Source organism: Ambystoma mexicanum, chromosome 8 (assembly GCF_040938575.1).
Source record: "Ambystoma mexicanum isolate Mex_15411 chromosome 8, UKY_AmexF1_1, whole genome shotgun sequence".
Taxonomy (NCBI): Eukaryota; Metazoa; Chordata; class Amphibia; order Caudata; family Ambystomatidae; genus Ambystoma; species Ambystoma mexicanum.
In genome coordinates this window covers 516,092,831-516,116,393 of record NC_090929.1, presented here as the reverse complement: position 1 = coordinate 516,116,393, position 23,563 = coordinate 516,092,831, and the positions used below count along the sequence as shown (strand labels likewise).

General features: G+C 42.4%; 1 protein-coding gene across 1 annotated transcript in view; it reads left to right on the top strand.

Annotated features, from left to right (window-relative positions):
* PEX10 (peroxisomal biogenesis factor 10) overlaps positions 1 to 23,563 on the top strand; it is a 257,024-nt gene that overhangs the window by 167,625 nt on the left and 65,836 nt on the right. The gene's annotated exons all lie outside the window — the stretch shown is intronic.

The following is a 23,563-nucleotide window of genomic DNA, read 5'->3' as shown; positions in this document are numbered from 1 at the left end:
TTGGCTATCTCCGCCAGAAGTTTGGATCTCGTTCCTCCTAGATGATTGATATATTTCACTGCTGAAATGTTGTCCATTTTCAACAGAATACAGGAGTTCACTTTCCCTTTCGTAAACGCCTTGATCGCAAATGACCCGGCTAGTAATTCTAGACAGTTGATGTGAAGTTTGAGTTCTTCCGAACTCCACTTCCCTCCTGTCTGAAGGTCTCCGCAACGGGCTCCCCAGCCTGCTCTGTTGGCGTTCGACTCTATAATCGGGCCTGGACGATCGCCGAAAATGGCTCTCCCATTCCATGCTTCCATGTTTGCTAGCCACCACTGCAGTTCTGTTCTGGCTTCCTGGTCGATGTGGACTAGCTGCTGATATTGCAGACCCTGCTGAAGGTGTCTTATCTTTAGTCTCTAGGGCTCGATAGTGTAGGGGTCCTGGGAATATTGCTTGTATGGAGGCTGCTAGGAGGCCCACCACTCGAGCTATTGTGCGTAGAGATATGACTGCTCTGCTGAGACATGTTCTTATCTCCCTTTTTATGTCTCTTATTTTTCTGTTTGGAAGTTCTAGTGTCGCTGATCTGGTGTCCATAACGAAACCTAGAAATTCTATTCTCTTGGCTGGTTTCATTTCCGATTTTGCTCGGTTCACTAGGAATCCCAGCGACGTCAGGAGATTCACTACCCAGCTGGCCTGGTAGCGGAGCGTCTCCCTGCAGCTGGCCATCAGAAGGATATCGTCCAGGTATATAATCATACGAATCCCCTCTCCCTGATCGCTGCTGCTACTGGTTTCATAATTTTTGTGAAAGCCCATGGCGCTGATGCCAGGCCAAACGGCATGGTAGCAAACTGCCATAATTGCTCGCCCCAGTAGAATGCTAGGAATGGACGGAAATCTTTTTGAACTGGTATTGTTAAATAAGCATCTTTGAGGTCTATCCTCACTAACCAATCATCTTGTCTGAGTGTGTCTCTGAGATGGTGAGTTCCTTCCATTTTGAAATGGTTGTACGTTACCCATCTGTTCATGTCTTTTAGGTTTATTACGGGTCTCACTTTGTCCTTTCGATGGACTAAGAACATGTTGCTCACAAATTTGGGAAGGGTCACGCAAGGCTCTATCGCCTGTTTTTCCGCTAACTGCTGTAGTTCTGCGTGCAAAAGATCTATCTCTTTTCGTGTTTTTGTTAGAGGACGTGGCGCCTGACTTTGGGTGGGAGTCTCTATAAAATCTATGTGCATGCCTTTTGCCGTCTGCAACACCCATGCATCGCTGGAAAGCGCATGCCAGTTCTCCCAGAATATTGCTGTTCTCCCCCCAACTGGTGGATAATTTGGGACTCTCACCTGTGGGGAAATTGTGTCCTCTCCCTTGTCCTCTGCTACGTCTTCCTCTCGGGAAGCGACCCCTGGGTGGGAAGAATGCGTCTGGCTGTCTGTTTTCCCAGTAATTACTTCTGTTTCCTTGAGGCCTCCTGAATGTTTGGTAGCGACCGGGCTCTCGGCCTCTAGACCGACCGGTCCCTCCAAAAATTTGTGCCGGGAAAATCTTTTTCATGGATGCTTGGGCCTTTTCTAGGGAGGTGTATGTTCCAACAAACCTCCCCATTTCTTTGCCGAAGGTTTCACTGAATAGAAGGCCCTGCGCGGCTTCGCCCGCTTCATAGGATGACAGGTCTCCTAACTTCTGATCAATTTTAAGCAGAAGCCCTTTCCTGCGCTCAGAAGAAATTGCGCAATTCGCATTGCCTAAAAGGCATACTGCTCTCTGGGCCCAGTTTGCCAGGACTCCTGGGTCCACTTCTTCTAACGTGTGTCCTTAGCATGTTCGGCCAGATCCATGATCTTCGCTAATGGTCGCGTGATGTCAAGAAGCTTCTCCTGACAGCTTTTCCAAGAGCGATCAATGCCTTTTCTTGGGTCCTTGTTCGCTTTTGAGACAAATGACAACATTTTCGGATCAAGCTCCGGAGCCTCTGCTACCTTCCCTGGTAACTCCGGTTTCGGGCACTCTGCCCTCATCCTCTGCCTGACTTCTTTTTCTAAGGCCTTTCGCAATCTCTGTGTCATGTATTTCGCCACTCTTGGCGACGGTACCCATTCTGATGATCTTGGGTTTCTGATATCCTCGGGGTTAAACATATTGGAGGTCTCATCCTCCTCTAAATTGTTGAGCTTTCTGAGCCTCTTCCTCGGCAGAGGTTGGCTGCTCTTGTCCCCTTCGTTGTCTGCCTCTTCTTGTGAAGAGGTAGGGGATTCTGGGATTTCCTCTTCGGGCAAACCTCCCTCTATGTTGCCCATACTATCATCCCCTGGGTAGGGGGTCTTGAGGCTCGGCACCTGTGTTTTCTTTATGAACGCTTCTCTTAGCTTACTAAAAGCGTCTAAAGCCTCCGGGGCCTCAGTATTTGCCCCCTTAGTTTGGCCCGGGGGGTCAGAAGAGTCTTTGCTCTTCCGGGCCTTGTTACACCCCTTGGGGTCCTTTGCAGCGACCCTGGTGGACGTGCTGTCTTCGGTGCATTTACCTTGAGTACTCAGGTATAATTCTATGGTATGTAGCCTGTCTTGCAGGGGTCTCACACCCTGCGCTACTGCCTCTGTGAGCGAGTCTCCCAGCACTTCTTTAAAGCTGTAGGCTAAATCCTCTGGATAGGTTGCCTCTTGCTCCTCATCACTCCACTCAAAGTTAGACATTATTGTGCTGTTTAGGTGCCTTTCAAATACCTTTCCAGGTGTAGGGGCACGTCCACCTGCTCCACTCTATGAGGCTGCACCTGTCTGCCCTCATTCCTGCTGTGCAGGGTTCTTCAGAGCTAGTCTCTATGTGTTATGCGTGAAAGTATATGCTTTGAAGCTATATTCGAGTGAGATCTCTTCACATTAAATCACTGAGCTTATTAACGCTCCGAAGCACGCAACGCAGTGAAATCCCTTCAAACCGGAATCTCTCCGTGTCGTGTGCTTTGCTCCTCCTCCCCAAGGGTGGGGGGCTCTCTGAGCCGAGCGCTCGCGCTCTTATTGGCTCACGCGCTTGTAAGCAGCGCTCCACCCTCACAAAGGAGGGGGCTCTCCCTCTCTGGGAGCGCGAGCTTCCGTGTGTGCTCGCGCTCCGCCCCCACAAGGGTGGGGGCTAACTAACTCCTTAACGCGAGCGGGAAGGGAAGGCTTCCCACTCACGCCGCTTGCTCCGCCCCTCCAAGGGTGGGGGCCACTCGCCCTCGGTCGCATTAAGGAGCGTTGCGGGCTTAAATGAGATCGGCAGGCCCCTGATGTGTCGGGTAATGCGGCACGGGGCCGCCGATTCTCCTCAGTAAATATCAAAACTGTTACACCGCACGCTGCGCTCCCGCTGGGTCCCAATATAAATCCCATAACATTATCTCGTTATAAGCATTAAACACTACACAATCCCACTTCATATAAATATACAATTCACGGAGCTCTGAAATAACGTGTTACTTATCTGGAGAGCAGGAAAAGAAGAGGAGGAACACAGGAACAGGAAGGGCTAAGGCACAGAGACTAGAGACTAGAACTACAGAGAATGATGGGACTTGAAGTTTTTTGAAAAAAGAAAAAAAAATGTTTTCACGAAAGACATAGAATTGCTTTGCACTCGAATGAACGAAAGGGGGAGGGATATGGGTCCCATTTGTTTGGAATCTTGGTGGTAGTCCATGTATTGTCACTAACTAACCATTCTAAATACTCCCCCTTCTGCATACGCCTTCTGAAACTCTGAACTAAACGCAACCATACCTCTAAAGCACCAAAGGCAGCACACACTTCACAACAGCCCGACAAGGAAACAAACCATACACAATCTTACCTCAACACCACATGACGGCTACCAACTGAAAACGCACCTTAGTTCGGTGACCGGTTTCTCCGAACTGAAACTTCCAACAGCACATGACGGCTCCCTTGCTCTTCTCCCGTTCAATCTGACTAACAAACCCGCCACCCTCCTTGCATTGCAGATCGGTGCTACGTAATCCGACTGTTTTGGAGCACTTTATAACAGAACTGATACCATTTCAATTTTTTCACTACACAAAAATGCAGATGGTAATAAGGTGAGATACCCTTTTGGTCTCCAATTGCTCTTCCAAATGAGACACCTCTCCCATCCCCCCGCATCCACTCTAGTGCGACACTCTGCTCACTCCTAATCAATATATCTGTTTGTGTTACGATGCATTTTCTACCCCAATTAATCTGTCTCGATTAGCCCAGAATGAAGCAGGGTTATATAGTGTCTGTTTCAGGGCAAAGCAAGGGGCATAAGGCTCAGCTATACTATTCTACTGGAAGCTGAATGCAGCTAACCTGCTCCTATATGCTAAGTGCGAAAGTGGCTGATTTACACAAATGGTGTGTATGCTGGTTAAGGCCGGCCTACGTGGGTAGGTTAAAAGCATCTAGGCGTATGGTATTAAGTTATTCGAATAGCAGTGTTTCTCTGAGTACTTTAGTGGTTGTATTCCCCTATTTCCAGGCGTGTTTCTCATGCTGGGTTTTGTCTGGTTTGGCTTTTTGGATTGTGTTGATGAAGGTCAGTTCCTTTGCTCGGTCTCGGTTCATGTTGGGTGTGTTCTTTCCATCCTTGGTTTTGCTCGGCTCCTTTTCTGTGCATTTGTTCATTTTGTGGTGCGTAGATGTTTTTTAGTCATTTTCATCCCCTTATGGGCTGAAGAATCGGGTTTTTAGAAGGTTCCTGAATTTTATATAGCCCTCCGTAGTTCCTATTTCTCTTGGGAGGGAGTTCCAGAGTTTTACGGCTATGCAAGAGAAGGGTAATAGGACACTTTTTCTATCAAGTAGAGTTAAGGTTTATTTTATTTTTTATTTTTGTATTCATAGTGCGCCGAAAGCCTGCAGGCATCAGGGCACAGAAACAGAAAAGAGAGAAGTGTACACGGATTAGATGAGAGTTCACTCAAAAAGAACTATCTTCAGTCTTTTCCTATAAGCTGTCTTTTTTTCAGCAGTTCTTTTGGAAGACCATTCCACAGATATGCCAACTGTACCTGAAAGGATGTCGCCAGACCCTTTACTCGTCTACTATTTGGAATGGCCAGGCGAACAAGATCACTAGATCTGGTTACTCTTTTAGAGCAGTGAACTCTGATTGCGTCCTGAAGGTAACTAGACGCCTGACCATACGGGCACTTTTGCACAGTAGTGCAGGCTTTGAGGTGGACCCTGGCTGCCACTGAAAGCCAGTGCAGACTTTTGCGATGCTCAGTAATGTGTTCTCTTCTTGAGACCCCTTTGATGAGGCGCACAGCCTCGTTCTGCAGGATTTGTAACCTTTGCCAGCAATCCCTTCAGGCGCCAACCAGGAGTGCACTGCAGTAATCAATGCCTGGCATAATCAGAGCCCTTACTATGGTGGTACAATGTGTCTCAGCTACAAAAGGTTTGACTAATCTAAGTAGTTTTAGAGAATATTGTACCTTATTTATAGTGTGATGAACTTGAGCTTATGTTTATGAATGAAGGGCTATCTCCTACTTTGATTGGGACTGGGGAAATATACAAGGTTCTCACACAAGGAGTTGCCCCAACTAGAAAATTATTTCTCTAATAAATGAAATCACCATTATTCTAAGTGTGGCATAGTAATGTTGAGCGTTTAATTACTCAACAGCTGTCTGGTTGGACCCAGTATCTTTTCGCTTCTCTTCGGAAAATGTATAAACCGTACGTTTTTTCTGACAGAGAAAATATGTATTATTTATTTGACCAATTTATACACTGTCATAAATATTCAATCAGACAAATGACATTTACAGTGAAATCCAGTAAGTTGGAACACACAAAGATTATGCAATATCAAAACCTTTAATGCATAAAAAGATCAGCAAGGATAAATGGAGCAACCTAAGACCAAACAAATTGATAATCAAAGTATAGATGCTTATCTAGCTAGCTAATCAACAATAACATTTAACAAAATCCTGCCCATTTATTCAATCGCCGGGTAGGATTTTGTTAAATTTTATTGTTGATTAAATGTTCCGCTCCTTCCAACTCTTGGCCACCCCCCCCCCCCCACTGGAACTCTCTACCGCTCTCCATCCGCTCCACCCCTACCTACTCATCCTTCCGCTCCTCCCTGAAAGCCCTTCTTCTTCACTCCCCACCCTTGACTCCCCTTCCCTACCCCTCTCCCCTTCTAACCCTTGCTCCTCTCCTTCCCCTCTCATCCCTCCCCCTTCCCTAATGACCTTAAATTGGTCACTGAAACTACTTAGGGGCAATGAGGACACCAGATCACTCCCCTCATCCCTTCCCCTACCCCTTCCTCCCACTCCCCTGACATAAAAAATGACATTGTAACCCCCATCACCTAAACCCTCTCCCCTCCCCTTTCCCTACTTTCCCCCTCCTCCTAGTAAATTGTTCTTCATATTGTTCTAATGACTTGTTTCATGTTTGTAAATATGCTTCTCTCACTTTTGTACCTGGTATACTGTAAAACGTTTAGGCAATACACAACAATAATTGCAGCTACATCCATAGTTTGGCCTATGCATTTCGGACATTGCCGTCCTTCGTCAGGGCCTATATCTAATTTACCAACATTCAATGATCCATAATCATAATTGGGTAACCCATGAAGGTCAGCCGCGTAATGTCCACACACATAGTCGATTATACCAAAATGTGACAAAATATAAATGGTTCATCAGCGTATCATAATTGCATAAGCACATCACAATTTCCATAAGCATAACCCAATTCACCGGCAAATATATCGCCACATCGTGATCATTACCCCAATTCCCCAATCATTGCATTAATCAACCAATACAAATGATATTCAGAAATATAGAAGGATAAAAGTAAATGTGTGCCGCATTTTCCAACCATAGTATTTAGCAGTCCCATTAGAAACCAAGCGATATGGGGTACATACGTAGTTGCATCATGGTCCAGAGAAGGGTCATGTAAGAAAAAAGAGATTGAAACGTACACAAAAAAGTTAAGCGTATTGTCTACTTTCAATGACTGTGATTAGTCTATTGTGTACTAAAATAACCATGCCGTGTATTCTTTACCATTGAATACTTACCTGCTATGTTGTGTCCGCTCTGGATTCTGAAAATAATCACAGAATGCACATATTACTAATGCCTTACTCTTCAAATATCATAAAACAACGAAATCAATATTCCCATCCAGCTTACCTTTTTTGTAACGTGTGCGGTGTACATTCAAACTATCCCATGCGTTCAAATGTGTCTAAGCGTGTCATGCGCTCGGGATTGCAACAAAAGTATGCTCGAAAACCTGTAATGAAAATAGTGTGTGTAATTCAGCCCCTTTGTCCTGTCCATAAAGTTAACAATGCAGTAACAAAGTATGTCCTACTGTATTCTGTCAGAGTCCCCTCCAATCACCTCTTCCTGCAACTTCTGCGAGCTGACCCGGCGCCGCGAAAGCGTGCATTTTCGGGCATCTCACATATTTGTTTACTGTTGTCATGGGGATCACGTATTCAGAGCGGGCCACCAACTTGGAATGGCTTATAACATGCAGAAAATGTAGTTCCTGATTATTGCAACTGCCTCCAGTCTTCACTTGCTGTTTCGCCCCTTTTCCCCATCTACCTCGTTGTTGCATGTGAGCTTCGGTAAACTGCTCATATTGGTAAAACTACTGTGCTGCCTAATGGTTATATCGGGAATCACAAGGTTTGTGAGGTAACGCATTGCTACGGATTACTACTGTCATGATAAAAGTTAAAACCTGTTTCCATAGCTAAGCTTATATATGTAGCAGAAAATTCAAGTAATATGGCAACATCAGTTTTTTCGATAGTGCCTTATAAAAAAAATTGGGTGATGTATTGGGTTGGAGTGTGAAAAAATCGAAAAATGGCAAATGATTCATCAGAAGCTAATAGTCACAATGTATGTCTCAATTTGTCAATTCACATATCATATGGAAAGTAAAAGAATAATGATTCTTACATCTTGTGCTCCCAAAACTGACATGAACTTCAGTAGTGCTTCCCCATGAACCGAGAATTAGCTGCATCCAAATATCAAAGTACCGTGTTCTAACACTGAACACTCGCAAGTATATTCTATTGTTGATATAAAGTATGGAAACCAAAACTTTAACAAAATGATGACTTAAAAACTTTCAACCTGACATAGTTTGGTGTTCCGAAGTCGGTGTGTGCATCTCATATTAGTAGATCATATAACAATATGAGAAACCTGTACACTATTTACACAAAACAGCTTAAATCAAGTTCTTCATTCATTCCACCTGTGGCTAATGAGTTTAGCCTGTTTATCCAATAAGTTTCTTGTTGAGTTCTAATTTTCTTCGAGTTTTTGCTGTAACCTTTGGTTTGTATCACTTCTAGTACTACAAATCTTAGTTGTGTGATAGTGTCCCTTTTCTTTAAAATGTATGGCCACTGCTGAGGCTTGATTGTTCCGGGTGTACGATTTGTGCTCATTGATGCAAATTCTTATTTTCCTTGCCGTCTCTCCTACATAGTGTAGTCCACAAGGGCATTTTATTGCATAGATTACATTTTCTGAAAGACAAGTAGCATGGTACTTCAATTTGATTCTTTCTCCTGTCCTTGGGTGAGTCACAACGTTCCCCTTAATTACATTGTTGCAGTTCCCGCAGCCCCGGAGCTCATACATGGGTAGGTTCCTGAATGCTTGGCCTGATGTTCTTTTGGTGGTTGTCCATCCTTTGGTCTTTACTAACATGGAAAGTAAATTCTTGTTTATTTGGTAAGCGAATACCGGTGGAGTGGGAAACAATTCTTTCATTTTGTTGTCACTTGTTAGTATGTTCCATCTATCCATGATGCTTGCCTTGATTCGCTTGCTTTGTATTGAGTACTTGGATACAAATACTAGGTCTGGGCGTGCTCTCGTAGTCTTTGTTTGTAAAAGTTGATTACGTTCTTGAGCTGCCGTTTTGGCTGCTGCTGCTAAGTCCACTTCGGGATAGCCCCTTGTTTTGAGCTTGGCCTGTAACTTATTCAGTTGTGCCTCACATTCTTCTGGATCACTCACAATTCGTTTTATCCTCAGCATTTGTCCATATGGGAGATTTCCTAAGATACTCGTTGGGTGAAAACTCATCCGATGTGGAAGATTATTCCTATCGGTCTCTTTAGTGTACAGTGTTGTCATGATGTTTGATCCTCTGATTATAGTTTGGACATCTCGGTAATGAACATTAGGATCCCCAATTTCCATTGTAAATTGGATTGTTTTGTCTATGTTTTTAAGATAAGTGAAAAATAGTTCCAGTTGGTCTTTACTCGCCTTCCATATATCAAAGACATCGTCAATATAACAAACCCATTTGCATAGATGTTGATTCCATTGTTGGTTCCTGAGGATGTGCATGGTTTCAAAATCGTACATGAAACGGTCTGCATATACCGGTGCCATGGAGGCACCCATGGCCATTCCTGATCTTTGTACATAGTAGTTCTTGTTATATTCAAAGCAAGAATTGTTGGCAATGAACTTCAATAATATCAGGAGAAACTTTGTTCGCCCCTATCGATCCTGTTTGCAAAATAATTTTTTCAACTGCTTGTTGTCAAAGATGGTGTGGAATGCTCGTATATAAGCTATTAACGTCTATTTTAAATAGTATGTCATTTTCAGTTAACTGGATTCTCTTTGAGAATCTGCAAAAAGTGCATTATGTCTTTCACATATGTGGACGTTTGCTGTATTAGAGGTTGAAGAAAAAAGTCTATGTTCCCAGAGGTTGTAGGATACCATTGGTTGCTGCTACAAACGGTCTCCCTGGGGGATTGATCAAACTTTTGTGTATTTTGGGCAGCATGTATAGATGTGGCATCTCGGGATATGAGGTCAACAAAAAAGCTCCCCTTTTGGTGTTAATCCATTCATTCTCTAATGCTGCATCTAGTATTGTTTCTAGTTCTTTTCTGATCTTCATTGTGGGATCTTGGGAAAGTTGTGTATAAGTAGTTTCTACAGATAGTTGTCTTATACATTCCTGATGGTACTGTCCTGTATCTTGTATAACTATTGCTCCACCTTTGTCGGCTGGGTGTATCGTTATTGAATCATCTGCGAAGAGATTACATATCTGTGAGAGTTCGCCTCTTAAGATTTTACTTCTTCTAAGCCTTAAATGACATTGCACCCAAATCTCTCAGAACCATTTTATGGAAAATGTCAATAGCTGGAACATTAATCGGTGGACAGAAAGTACTTTTAGGTTTGAACTCTTTATATTCACCAGGTTCTTCATTAGTGTCCATTGTTTAAGGTAAATTAGCGAAATACGTTGTTAATTTCAACTTGCGCACCAATTTGCACACCTCAATTTGTGTGCTAAATTTGTTGGAACTGTGTGTCAGTACAAATTTCAAACCCTTTTCGAGTCTTAATTTCTTGATGAGTTAAGGTCCTTTTTGACAAATTCAACACTAACTCCGATTCATCTGTAACCGAGTCAGCATCCCTTTATTTCTTCTTCTCCCCTCTTCTTTTCCTCTTCATCTTTGTTGTAGTAGCTAATATTGAAGTAGAGGGTTGCGTGGATCTTAAACTGGACTCTGTAGCACTTGTTGCACCTGTAGGTCAGTCCACTCCAGATTGGCTGTTGCCTGATTCTGCGTTATCAGATTCATAGCTGCTATTATCTGTTGAGCGTTTGTTGGATTTCGGGCCTTGTTATTGGTATTTATCTGCACAGGTGTACACTTTGTTGTTCAAGTAGTCATAGGTGTCTCTTTTACATTTTCTGATCTTGCGCGCTTCAAAGAAATGTCCTTCGATAATGTTTCAATTTCTTTCTCCAATTGTTCAATATTACATGAAAGTTCTTTCATAGTCCGTAATATCAAATCCAAGGAACACTTGTTCAAAATCTGTACCCACTTTTCAACAAAGTCCTTGCTTTCCTTGCAAAGGGTGGGTTGGAGAGGGATCCTGAGCCCTCTGGGAATCATTTGAGCCTTGTAGTACCTACTGTGTCTCTGCATGTAGGCTGCGGTTGATAATTTTCCTTATGGAATACTCTAATTGTTTGATTTGATTTTGTGGATCTTGTTGGTTTTTGTTTGAGTCGTATCTTTTATAAACCCTAGGATAGCATCTGCTTCTTCGGCTGTGAAGCTTAACATGGTTGCTCTATTCTCTGTTAAATTCTCTATTTCTTCCTAAGACATTTTTCACTGGTGTGCGACTCCTCAGGATCTCACGGAAGTGGAAAGTAAAGATACTGTTAATAGGTGAGTGTGCACTACCAATAAATTGTACACTCTTTAATTTGTTTTTTGTTCTCTTGTTGTCACTATGTGGGGTGCAAACCCACTGGAAATGTGCCTCAGTGAAATGGCACAAAATAAACTGCAAAAAAGGACCTTTGCTAAATAACCAGCGGTGCGGGCTGCACTCCCAAGGACCACTTCTGTGGCCAATTTTTGTTCTTTGGTGAAAGTAACACAATATTCAGCATTGTAATTCAGTTTTTTCGCTCAATATTGATTTATTAGGCTTCAATCAGTATTGTAGCAATATTTCAAAGTAATTGCAGATACATCCATAGCTTGGCCTATGCATTTCGGACATTGCCATCCTTTGTCATGTCCTATATCTAATTTACCAACATTCAATGATCCATAATCATAATCTGGTAACACACGAAGGTCAGCCGCGTAATGTCCACACACATAGTCGATTATACCAAAATGTGACAAAATATACATAGTTCATCAACGTATCATAATTGCATAAACACATCGCAATTTCCATAAGCACAACCCAATTCACTGGCAAATATAGCACCACATTGTGGTCATTACCCCAATTCCCCAATCAGTACATTAATCAACCAATACATATGATATTCATAAACATAGAAGGATAAAAGTAAAAGTGCATATTTCCAACCATAGTATTTAGCAGTCCCATTAGAAACCAAGAGATATGGGGCACTTACGTAGTTGCATCATGGTCTAGAGAAGGGTCATGTAAGGGTCATGTTAGAATAAAGAGATTGAAACCTACACGAAAAAAGTTAAGCGTATTGTCTACTTTGAATGACTGTAATCACAATCCAGAGGGCTGCCCTCTCAGAGCAGCCAGCAATGTTTTTCAGACAATCCACTAGTTTCCTGTGGTGCACAAAGTCGAAAGCTGCTGATAAATCCAGAAGCATCAATAAGCCAGCTACTATTGTCAACGCTTTTGAGCATTTTGCTCTGGAGATCCACCATGGCACTTTTAGTGCCATGGTGAGCTCTAAAGCCTGATTGTCGAGGATGTAGGACTTCTGACTTTTCCAAATGTTCTTTCAGTTGTGAGGTGGCCACCTTGTCCACCACCTTCATGAGAAATAGAACATTAGTAATGGGCCTAGCATTAGAATAGACCTTCTGATCTAACCCTGATTTGAATCGGGTATATGACTATCTCTAAATGTAGCATTAACAAAGCGAGCCAGGAAAGGCAAAAAAACGGTAAGATATTAGAAAATTACTTTAGCAGGAAGAATTTCCCCTTCGCAAGTTGTGGGTTTCACTTTACTTAGCAGCTTGACGAGAACATCTTCAGAGATAGGCTTGAAGGGAAAAATGGTGCTTTGCTCCCAATTAGTTTCAACTTATTTACTAGTGCAAGGAACCAGTGAAGCGTTGGCTAAGTTTTCCCTGAATTGGGAATGGGCAGCCAAGATTTTATCAGCAAATGCCTTCTGCACCGCTTCGCAATCATCAGTGATAGGGGAAAACAGGCCAATCAAAGACCTGGGTTTCTCTAAATCTCTCAAGATTTCAAACAACTTCTTAAGAGTTATTCTTGGTAGTCTGGATCTGATGATTAAAAAAAAATGCCTTGGCTAGCAGAATTTCCTGGCGAAACAGCTTATCTAGAGACTTCCAAGTCTCTTTATGTATCTGTAGCTGACTTTAATGCCATAATCTTTCTGCTTTACTTTCTTCTTTCTTACGAGTAGATAGTGCTGGCGTAAACCATTTCTTATTATTTGACAATTCACGAAGAAGCTTGCATCTGACGGTGCAACCCTGTCCAAATATTTTAACACTGCCTCATCGTATTTTGCCACTAACAAGTGGAGAAAATCTCCCTCAGATGTAATGGTCATTAACTCCACCAGACTTTGTTCAAGACTAATTGCATTAACTTTATTATAATTCCTACTAGTCACCCTTTTTGCGATATTATGTTGGGTAGTGGGTGAACGTGGCAGTGTCATAGAGAAATTTACCATGAAATGGTCCGACCAGATACAAGGTCTAACGCACGTCGAGCTGAGTATCAGATTCCTAGAGATAACCCAGTCTTAAGGTGTTTCCTAGATTATGAGTCGGGTCTTTGCTAAGGAACACAAACTCATTAGTCGCTCATTAGTCGCTCCAAAAGAGAAGCCTCTATGTCCTGTGGATTATTTAACCACCTATTGAAGTCACCTATTGAAGTCCCCCAGAACCAACGTAGAGTTCTTGGGCTTATAAACGGAGGGCAGAATGTTTGAGATCTCCTCATAAAAGAAAGGCGTGTCAGACGGCGGGCAGTAAAGCAGTACTATATTAGCACAATTGCTCGGATTAGGTGTAGTCTTTAGGAGAAAAATATCACCTCCTGAGCACTTAATAGGTACTTGGAAAAAGTGCAGGTCCTCTCATGCCGAACAAGCCACCCCTACCAGACTCCCTGTTATTAACAAACAGGGTATAACCGGGGGAGGGGGTAGATAAGTGCTTGGTCCACTGGAGTCCTGCAGCCATGTTTCCATAAGACACATGATATCTATGTGCTGATCTAAGATGTAGTCCTTATCTAGAGATCTCATCACGAGTTGGGTGGTAACACCGGCGGTATTACCGCCGGCGGTATTAGCCCTACCGCCAAATCCCCAGGGCTATTAGCGCCAGATCACGGGTTTGGCGGTAATGGAATTCCCCATTCCCCACTGAGCCCATTCAGGAATGCCCCATTCCCCATTGGGCTCAATGGGGATTTTTCGCGCTCTTACCGCCGGCGGATTTCCCACCGGCGGTAATAGCGTGAATTTTCAGCAGATTTTCCCCCAGCTCAGAGCTGGGGAGAAATCCGCCGAAGCCCTGATTTGGCGGACCCTTAAATCCGGCGGTAATAGCGCAACCGCCTGATTTAAGGGTTACCGCCAAACTCGTGATGAGGCCCCTAGTGTTTAGCATGGCCATCTTCACAGTTACATAATTGCTATCCATAATTTTGAAAGCATCCGACACCATACCAAGCCGGTTATGCAGAAAGTGTGCGCTTAATATAATTAGAGCAGTTTCGTCTCAGGAGCTCGTAAATACAAGCAAGATAGCGCTGGAGTGAGGAAGCGAGGACTAGCGAAGACTAACTTACCCCTAACGCACCGGCGCTGACGCGCCTGAAAACAAAGTAAATACGGCAACGGTCTGCAAAGGCTACTGGGAAATGTAGTCGAGCACAATGCATCCGGGAAGAAAGTTTAACAGCAAAAATTTAAAGAAGCCTTGTTTCGTGATAAAAATCACTAGACTGCACAAGATGTTTAAAAAATGGCTAAAAATAAGGTCAGTGCAAAATATTTTTAAATGACTAAAATATGAAGTTTAAAAAGTCAAAACAACATGCAAATGCGCGGTATAATGAGCAGCAGCACTGACCATTTCCCAACAGATACAACAAGTCTATTCTAATCCTGGAGACAAAGTATCCTCTAACACACTCGTTTGGAATACAATAAAAACAAATACAAAAGGTTATAGGCGAATGTTGTTGCTGGATCTAAGTGTTTTGTGAAATCATGGATTGCAGTCATTTTGTTAAAAAAATCTGTCAATGATACTGTTTTTCAATAGAGGGATTAGTTGAAACCACTCTTCCTAATCTAATGCAAAGATATGTACCCAATCATTTTGTGCTACATTCACATTAAGCTCGGGAGGATAGCTCAGCAGCAACATGCTCGCCTTGGAAGCAAGACGACACGGAGAAACGCAGGTTTGATCCCCAGGTCCGTGCTTGGAAACTTCTGGGTATTAAGCATGTTATAAATAACCTATCATATCATGCAAGGGTATTTCTGCATGGTAAGGCTCTATATTAAAGAAAACTGCCTTACTAACTGGTGGCTAAGCTGAACCACTGGATTTGTTCATTTAAGCCTGTTAGAGCATGTTTTTTAAGTTACGTTTAGTTAATTCACATTTTACACGTTTTGCTCTTGTTAATATTTTTATTTTGTTTTCTTTTTGTATCAGTATTTGGTTTAAGTTCTGCCAGGGACCTTAAGGTAGTTATGGCAGTTCCTGGGAAAAATATTGATTCCTTGCATATTGTGCCCTGGAACATAAATGGCTTAAGTAACCCAATTTCGATCGGGTTCGGTGGGAGTTTCTGCTGAGAACAATGAAGAAGATGAATTTTTGGTACTGAATACCTGAGTTGGATTAGAGTGCTTTATACAAATCCCACAGCAGAGATTAACACGAACGGAAGAATATGGGGGAAATTTGACTTGCAGCGTGGGACGCGCCAAAGATGCTCACTATTCCCTTCGCTCTTTGTGATTTCAATGGAACCAATGGATGAGGCAATAAGAGCTGACAATAGAATTGCTGGAATTAACTTTACTGGAGTTTGTCAAAAGCTATGGTTGTACGCTGGTTATTCAAGACCTTACAACATCAATCCCGGCCCTGATGATATTGGTTGAGGAATTTGGTTTGGTGTCAAACTATAATGATAAACTGGTCCAAATCGGGGGCTCTGCCTTGTACTCAGTTGACCAGCGGAATGCTGATAAAGAGCTATGGCTTCAGATGGTGCCCGGTCAAGATGAAATACTTGGGAATTCGGATCACAAATGTGCAGTGAATCTGCCAAAATTAGACAGTTCAGAATTAATTAACATTATTAAGAAAATAGGCAGTCAAGAGAACATGGCATCTAAGATGTACAACCTGTTAAGTAGGAATTTAGAAGGAAATAAAAAAGATACTGGCAGCATGGTCGGCATGTCTAAATGAAGAAATGACGCAAGGAAGATGGGAAGCTCTATGTGGAAACATCAAGAGGATGTTCTTAAATATAGGAGAGGGGGCACGTCAAATAAAGATTTTGAACAGAGTATTTTGGACAGCGGTCTGAATGCATAAGCAAGGTTTGATTCTGACACACTTGTTGGGGGTGTGGCCATGCTCAAGGCACAATGGAGCATATGTTTTGGGAAAGTTACAAGGTGAGAGACTTTTGGAGAGGAATTACCGCATTGATGAATAGAGTAGTGAATGAAGATTTGAATTTTGACTTCGAGACATTGATCCTGGGAGAAGAAAAGATATTGGAGGACTTATGTCACCATCCCGTTACCTGGATTTTAAAGGGGTCTTTAGTGGCAAAAAAATGAATTTTGCGAAATTGGAAGTTGAATGGATTTCTAACATTAAACTCTTGGGTGGAAGAAATGTTCTCAATTTGCAATATTGAAAAACTGGTTCTAACAATGCAGAAAAAGAAAGCCCTGTTTCAGAAAATTTGGGGTGCCTTTTTGAATTCGGATCTGGACAAGGAGAAGTAGGAAGATAAGATGTGCATTTTCAAGTTCCTGTACATTTATAAATATGCGTATGTGTGTATATATTAACTGAAATTATTTAGAACAGATTATTGTGTTCTATAAGGTATAAGGAAATATTATTTTTTTGTTTTTTATTTAATATATTTTTTCCCCCTGTGTTCTTAGGTACAGACTTTATATTTTAATTTGTTTGATTGGGGGTGTGAGGGCTTAGTTTTAATCATTGTTTAATTTTAGGAGGTTTATGTTGAAGGTATTGTATGTTTTACTTGTTTGATGGAAAATTGAATAAAATGGTTAAGTCGTGTTTTAAAGTGATAAATCCATATTTGTTCTTTGAAAAGTAAAACCTTTTGGACACTGCCTACCCTCAACATTGTTGAGAATGCTTCTACTACCCACCATTCTAAAATCTCATAGTTATGTTCTTAATCTAAAGAATGTTGTACAGTGGGCTTGGTGTTCTCTTTTCTCCACAAATTAGAGCAATGTTCTCTTGTTCTGGTGGTTATTTTTCTGGCAGTCATCCCAATGTATAAACCTAAACAAGGACATTGTTGGCATATATAACGGGTGAAGCGTGGCAATTTGAAATATTTGAGTTCCCATTCAAAGTTACCATAACTAAAGACTTTGGTTACATGTCTGTACTTACAGTTCACACATTGACCGCAGGGCGAATGTCCTATCAAGTGTTGCATGTCCCACTAAATGGGACCTGTGATCTGTTTCTTGGGGCTCTGTCTAGTACGTTTTCACTAGATATTGTTGAATACTCATCCCCTTCCTGAAAGTGAATAAGGGTTTTGGTAGTGGTTGGTTAGATATATTAATCAGATGCCAATTTTGATTATTACGTTTTTAATCTGATTGCTTAAATGTGAGAATGTAGTTGCAAAAATTAGTCTGTTTTCATGTTGGCGGTCTTTTAATGTTATGCAACAAAGCTTCCCGATTTGCTTAAAGCGCACGTCTATACGCTTGATTGATGGCTCTCTTTGGGTATCCACGTGCTGTTAGCTTTGTGTTCAATTTACTTCTTTCGATGAGCACTTGCTTCGAATTCTGAAAAATTGTCCTACCTGCTAGTTTATTTTAAGACTTATAGGTTGAAAGCTGGTGAACTGTATCCGGGTATTCCTATACACAGTTTTAGAAAATATATTTCAGTGATCAATATTCCGTCCTATTTTTTTATAATTGGATCCAAAAAATGTATCGGGTGTCTGTAGCATTGTATGGTAAACTTTATATGGCAATTCTGTTTATGTAACCAATTTCTAAATTCCATTAATGACTAGATTTCTCCTTGCCATATGAAAAATGCAGTCGATGTAACAATGCCATTTTACAGTGTTTCTTATATTGTTGGATAACATATAGCCATCTTTCTTCATAATCACCCATACATAAATTGGTTATATAAGGCTGATGTGAGCGGTCGACGAGCTTTTTCGAGACTCAATATATACAGCATTTCCACAATCTGTATGCGATAAAGCCAGTGCTTGGAGCACTGTTCGAAACAGAACTTTTGGAATATGGTGCTTTGTTTTTCTAAGAAGTGGCAGCTGAGAATGAACTACCATTACTTTTACTTTTTTTTTTTTTCCCAGTATGGTGTTTTAACACCTTAACTGCTAAGTGTGAATATGTTTGTCCTGAATTCCTATAAGGAATCATTGTAGGTTCTGCCCTTACTTAAGTGGTTAAAGAGACTAGTCTAACCAGAACCCCTATGATCTGTTGGATGCAAGAATAGGAATAATATTTATATTTTATTGTTTAAAGTGTGGACCTAGCTCGAGAGCAGCCGAGCACTGTACAGAGTGTGGGTAGCCGGCATTTGGTCGGCCATCTTTTAACTATAGTGCAGTACTGTGAGGTTTGTGCGTCGGTATGTGCCTGCATTGGAACTAGTCCTCGGTCAGGTGTTGTTGAAAGAGACATGTTTTGAGAGATTTGCGAAATTGGAGATTTGTGGGAGCACTGTGAGCCGACACCGGGATCAAGTTCCAAAGGATGGGTGCATAACAAGAGAAGGATTGTTTGCGGGTTCTCTCTTTGCGGAAGAGTTTCAATTCAAGCCGGCTGGTTGATTTGCTGCACAGAGCGTGTGCCACCAGATATGTAGAGTTTAGCCGTCAGGTATGCTGGTTTGCTACTCGTGACCGGTTTGTAGATGAGGCATGCAGTCTTGAACAGTATCCTGGCTTGGAGTGGAAGTCAATGTAGTTCGTGTAGGATGGGGGTAATTCGGTCAGATTAATGGGCTCCCGTAATAAGATGTGGTGTACTGCTTTTAGGGGGTGCCAAGCTAGTAGCTGGGAGCCCTGTTAGATAATTTTGCCCATCGATGTGCAAGACCATAAGGGCCTGCACTATGTTTCGGAAGTCCTCCTGTGGGATGAATGGTTTGATTTTTCGAAGGTTAGAGATTCTGAGCCAGGCTGTTTGGTCCGACTTGGCTATATGTTTGTGTATTTTAATACCTTCAACGGCAAAAGGGGTTCAACCGCCTTTGTACCTCAATTTCTTGGCTTTAAGATGCGAAAAGAATAAACTCAATTTTGCTTAAATTAAATTTAACATTGGCTAACGCCATCCATTTTTCAATCTTAGACAAACCGTCATTGTAAGTCTCCTTGGCCGAGGACACACAAACACACAATTGTTTATCAGCAGACTGATAAATGGCAATGTTATGTTTAGAAACGAACTCCTAAAGGTACAACATATAGGTTAAATAAAGTAGGAGGCAAAATTGACCCCAGTGAGCTCCATATGAGACTGGGAACAGGCCAAGATCTGTTTGATTAAGCTACAGCACGTTGCACTCTTGAAGATCAATAAGACTGGAATATTTTTTTTTAATTCCGTTCCATTAAGACCTATCTGGGAATTTAAAATGAAAAACATCATGATTAATTCTATCAAATGTCACTGGGAGATCGAGTAAGACCAATAAGCTGGCCTTTCCATAATCTGTCATTTTCCGTATATCTTCTAGTAAATGTGGCCATTTCAGTGCTGTGGAACTATCAAAACCCCAAATTAAATGAACGGAACAAATGTGAGCTGATGTGATCATTCAGAAGTATGGTTTCAAGAATTTAACCAGGAATAGGAGACTAGTGACTGGCTTAAGATTAGAATAGTCATCAAAACTGAATGGTGATTTTTCTTCTTTTTAAAAAAGAATTTTGTATGGGTGTTACAAGGCCAGTTTTCAAAAAAAGGGGCAAAGGTGCCAAGTCTGGCAGGGATCAAGTCATCGGAGTAAAACATGGCTTTAATTAGAATGTTGAATGGAAGCTAAATCCTGTAATGAGGGAAGTCGAAGGAGTTCCAAGCTGGTATTGCATGAGAAAGAAATAGTGGAGTGTCAGTCACTACTCTTTTCTACAAAAATTGATCATAAATCGAATGTTTTTTGGGAGTAAAAAAGAGTTAACATCATTCCATTTATCAATGGATGGTCAGTTGCAAGTAGGGTTCAAAGGTCTAATCTGGATTTTAAAAATTGATGGATTATAAAAATTTGATTTAGCAATAGCAGTCCTCTATTTCGGAGATCGACAGAGCTGTTTGCAACTCTTCTGTATGCATTTATTTCCATTGGTGTTCCAGTAAGCAGCAGTCTTTTATTTTAAAGCAATTCTGGTGTATACCATAAATTAGTGTTTTCGGTCTGCATGGTCTTTTCCATGATAAATTGGCATGAGTATTTTTGGTGGCCCAGGAGTCTGGGTCAACCTTCCAGGGATTTCCCTGCCTACAAACTAAATTATGGTTGCTTGTTAATTGTCAAAAACCAAAAAGAAGTCCTCCGTCCAAATCCTATTCTCTATCTGACCCTACCACTTTATAAATAAAACAACATAAAAATGAACCATAGCCGTAGTCTCCCAGCTCTAGCTTTGCCAAGCCAATGTTAGTTGAATCTCTCCCAAAGTACTGGTTGTTGGACAAATAATGTAATTCTTAACAGTTCATGAAAGAAAGAATTTCAAGTCTCAGTTCCTCAGAAAAATATCTCAAGTTCCTGAAGGGGATGGGTTACACAGTCTGTTTCCACCAACTTGGACCTTTTCGTTCCCCAAATATTGTGCCATAGTTTGATAGAACCCTTCCGGTTCCCTTCTAGTAACAATGTCTCTTATAGCTTCAGTGCTCACCTGGCCCCTTTGGTCCTCTGGATCACTTATTCTTCTCTCTGTTTAATTCCATTCACCTCCCTCCAGCCTAAGAATCCTGGTACCTTCTCTGTCTTCATGTGTGCTCCAGTGGGATTGCACCACTGGCATTCTCCTTTTCCTGCCCGTCTCAGTGATCCTCGCACCGAGAGCAGAAGATTCTTTCCTCCATTGTTCTGTGGTCTCAGCATTGGTTCTCGGGCCCAGATTCACCATGGCTGCAGCTTGCTCACGCCACTATCGAAAATGGTTCATCTCCTGTCTATTTTGCCAGTTTCCGTGTTCGTCATACTCAGTCGGAGCAAAGGGCTCGTTCCTCTGTTGTCTATTGGTCTCTGCGTCGGTTTGCCGGTCCAGGCCCACCACGGCTGCAGTGTGGTCACGCCACTAGGCAAAACAGTTCTTCCTTATTGTCCATATCGGCAATGTAGCCCTTCTCAGTGCCAGCCTTCCTGCTTCACGCTTCTTTGGGTCCCCACGCTACTGCTGTCTCTGGGGGTGTAGCACGGTTTTGCCCCTCCAGGACGTTCACATGTCTGTGACTTGCCTCTGGGTAGGATTGTTCCTCCACCATTCAAGGTTCCTTGTCCATTTATTCTTACCACCGTACTTCAAAGGGGCATGTTGTTTTTGTCGGCTGCTGAGTTCACAGAGATTCCAGCATTACCTTGAGCCAACAACATGGGAGTAATGTCAATAGGGTTGGGATGCAAAACAGAAATAACAGCAATCGTTTCGCCTGAATTGCCCGGTGGAATGCCGTTCTAGCACTTTTCATTTTGTGACAGTCAATTAAACTTTGGTGACTAATGCTTTATTGAAACTTAGATCTGCTTCTCCCGCTGATCTGATCTATCTGCAAATCCTGCAGGATCCCTCTACGAATCTGATTCCTTTGCTTACTGAGGCACTTGACTACTCGTGTGCCACTGGTTTCATTGCTCTCCCTCTTAAGCATGCTGTGGATTCCCCGTTGCTCAAGAAGCCCATCTTGACCCTGCAGTGGCTGAAAACTACCACCCAATTTTGCTTCTTCCTGCCATGACTAAATTGTTGCTATCTATTCTAACTCCTCAACTTTCGGCCTATTTCGAGGCCAACCACATTCTCCATCCCTTCCAGGCTGGTTTCTGGCCTGGGATGTGCACGGAATCGGTAATGATTGCACTTCATGATGATATTGCTCTGTCACAGGACCGTGGAGAGACGAGTATTCTTATTTAACTCAATCTCTCTGCGACCTTCAACACTATTTTACCAAAGAATTTTACAGTGCCTTTCTGATGCTGGTGTCTCGAGGGTTCCTTTGAAGTGGTTCTCGTCCTTTTCATCTGATCGCTCCCAGGTGGTGTCCCTTCTCTCTCCCCTTCACCTCCCTCCTATAGTGTTTGATTGCAGAGTTCCGCAAGGCTCAGCACTCTCCCCACTGCTTTTTAATTTATACATGGCGGCGTTAGCCAAGCTCAACTTTAGCTTTGGTGTGCACTTTTTTTATATATAGGCCGACGACGCCCAGATTTTCTTCCATCTTAATGCCCCTAAGGAAAGTCCCTCTGAACTCCTCAGAGAGTGCCTCTCAGCTGTTGGTCAGTGGATGATCGAAACTGCCTTAAGTTAAACTGGGAGAAGACCGAGGTTTTGGTGACTGGCCAGGCTCCCAAAGGTTGGACCCCTGATTATTGGCCTACCTCCCTTGGACCCTGCCCGAAACCTTCTACTGTTGTGAAGAGCCTTGGTATTAAGTTTATGACCTCAGGCTCCAGAGAAGCGCAAATCTCTGCGGTTTGCCAGAATGGCTTTGCTAAATTGAAGGTTTTGAAGAAGGTGCTCCTATTTATTCCTATTGGGGCTAGGATCAAAATGGTTACTGCCTCTATTAGGGGTGCAATTGATTACTGCAACGGCATTTATCTTCAAAGCCTCCAGATTCTCCAGAACGTGGCAGCCAGGCTTGCTCTTATTGCCCCCTCACTTTCCCACTCTTACAATCTTCTTCAGCGGCTCCATTGGCTGCCCGTAAAACCCGGGTGAAATTCAAGGTCTTATGCACGGTTCACTGTGCTGTTCATTCTACTGGAGCTGAGTTCTTGCAAGCAAAGCTCCCTATTTATCAGCCTTTGAGACCCCCTCCGCTCGTCCAAACAGTTCTGTTATCTGTCCCCCCGCTTTTGACGCGCTCATGCGAGAGGCATATCTTTCTCTGTACTGGCCCCGTCTTTGTTGAATGCCCTTTCTTTTCATATCAGGAGCAACCACGTTCTATCAATCTTTCGTAAGCAGCTAAAATCTATTGTGTTTTAAAAGTATGATGCTCCCCTCCCCTCTCTGGCGTTTTTCCCCTTAGCGCCTTGATGCCTTCAGGTCTTTGTTGCGCTTTATAAATCCTGTTACATTACATTACTCCCAAATGCGCAGAGAGTATCCCTTATAGGGAGTTCCTTAAACGAATGGGAGTTCTTGTCCCCTAGAAGTGAGTGACTCCTAGTGAGGTCCTGCTTTCCTAGACCCCTGAGAAGGGGCTTGCGTAGCGGGCTTCCCTCCCTAGCCTCATAGGGGGGGTGGCTCCCCCTAAGGAAGAATGGACTAATTCCCCAGATTCATCACATAATCAATAGAGATAGTACCATAAAAAAGCATTCAGTAATGTATGTGCATCTATTTCGTTATAGGCTAGGAAAGTGGTTGCAAAATAGATGTGGGAAGGGATGCAATATTACGAATAAGAAACTTGGCAATTGTTGGTTGACCTAGAAAATAATTTAATAGCAATTT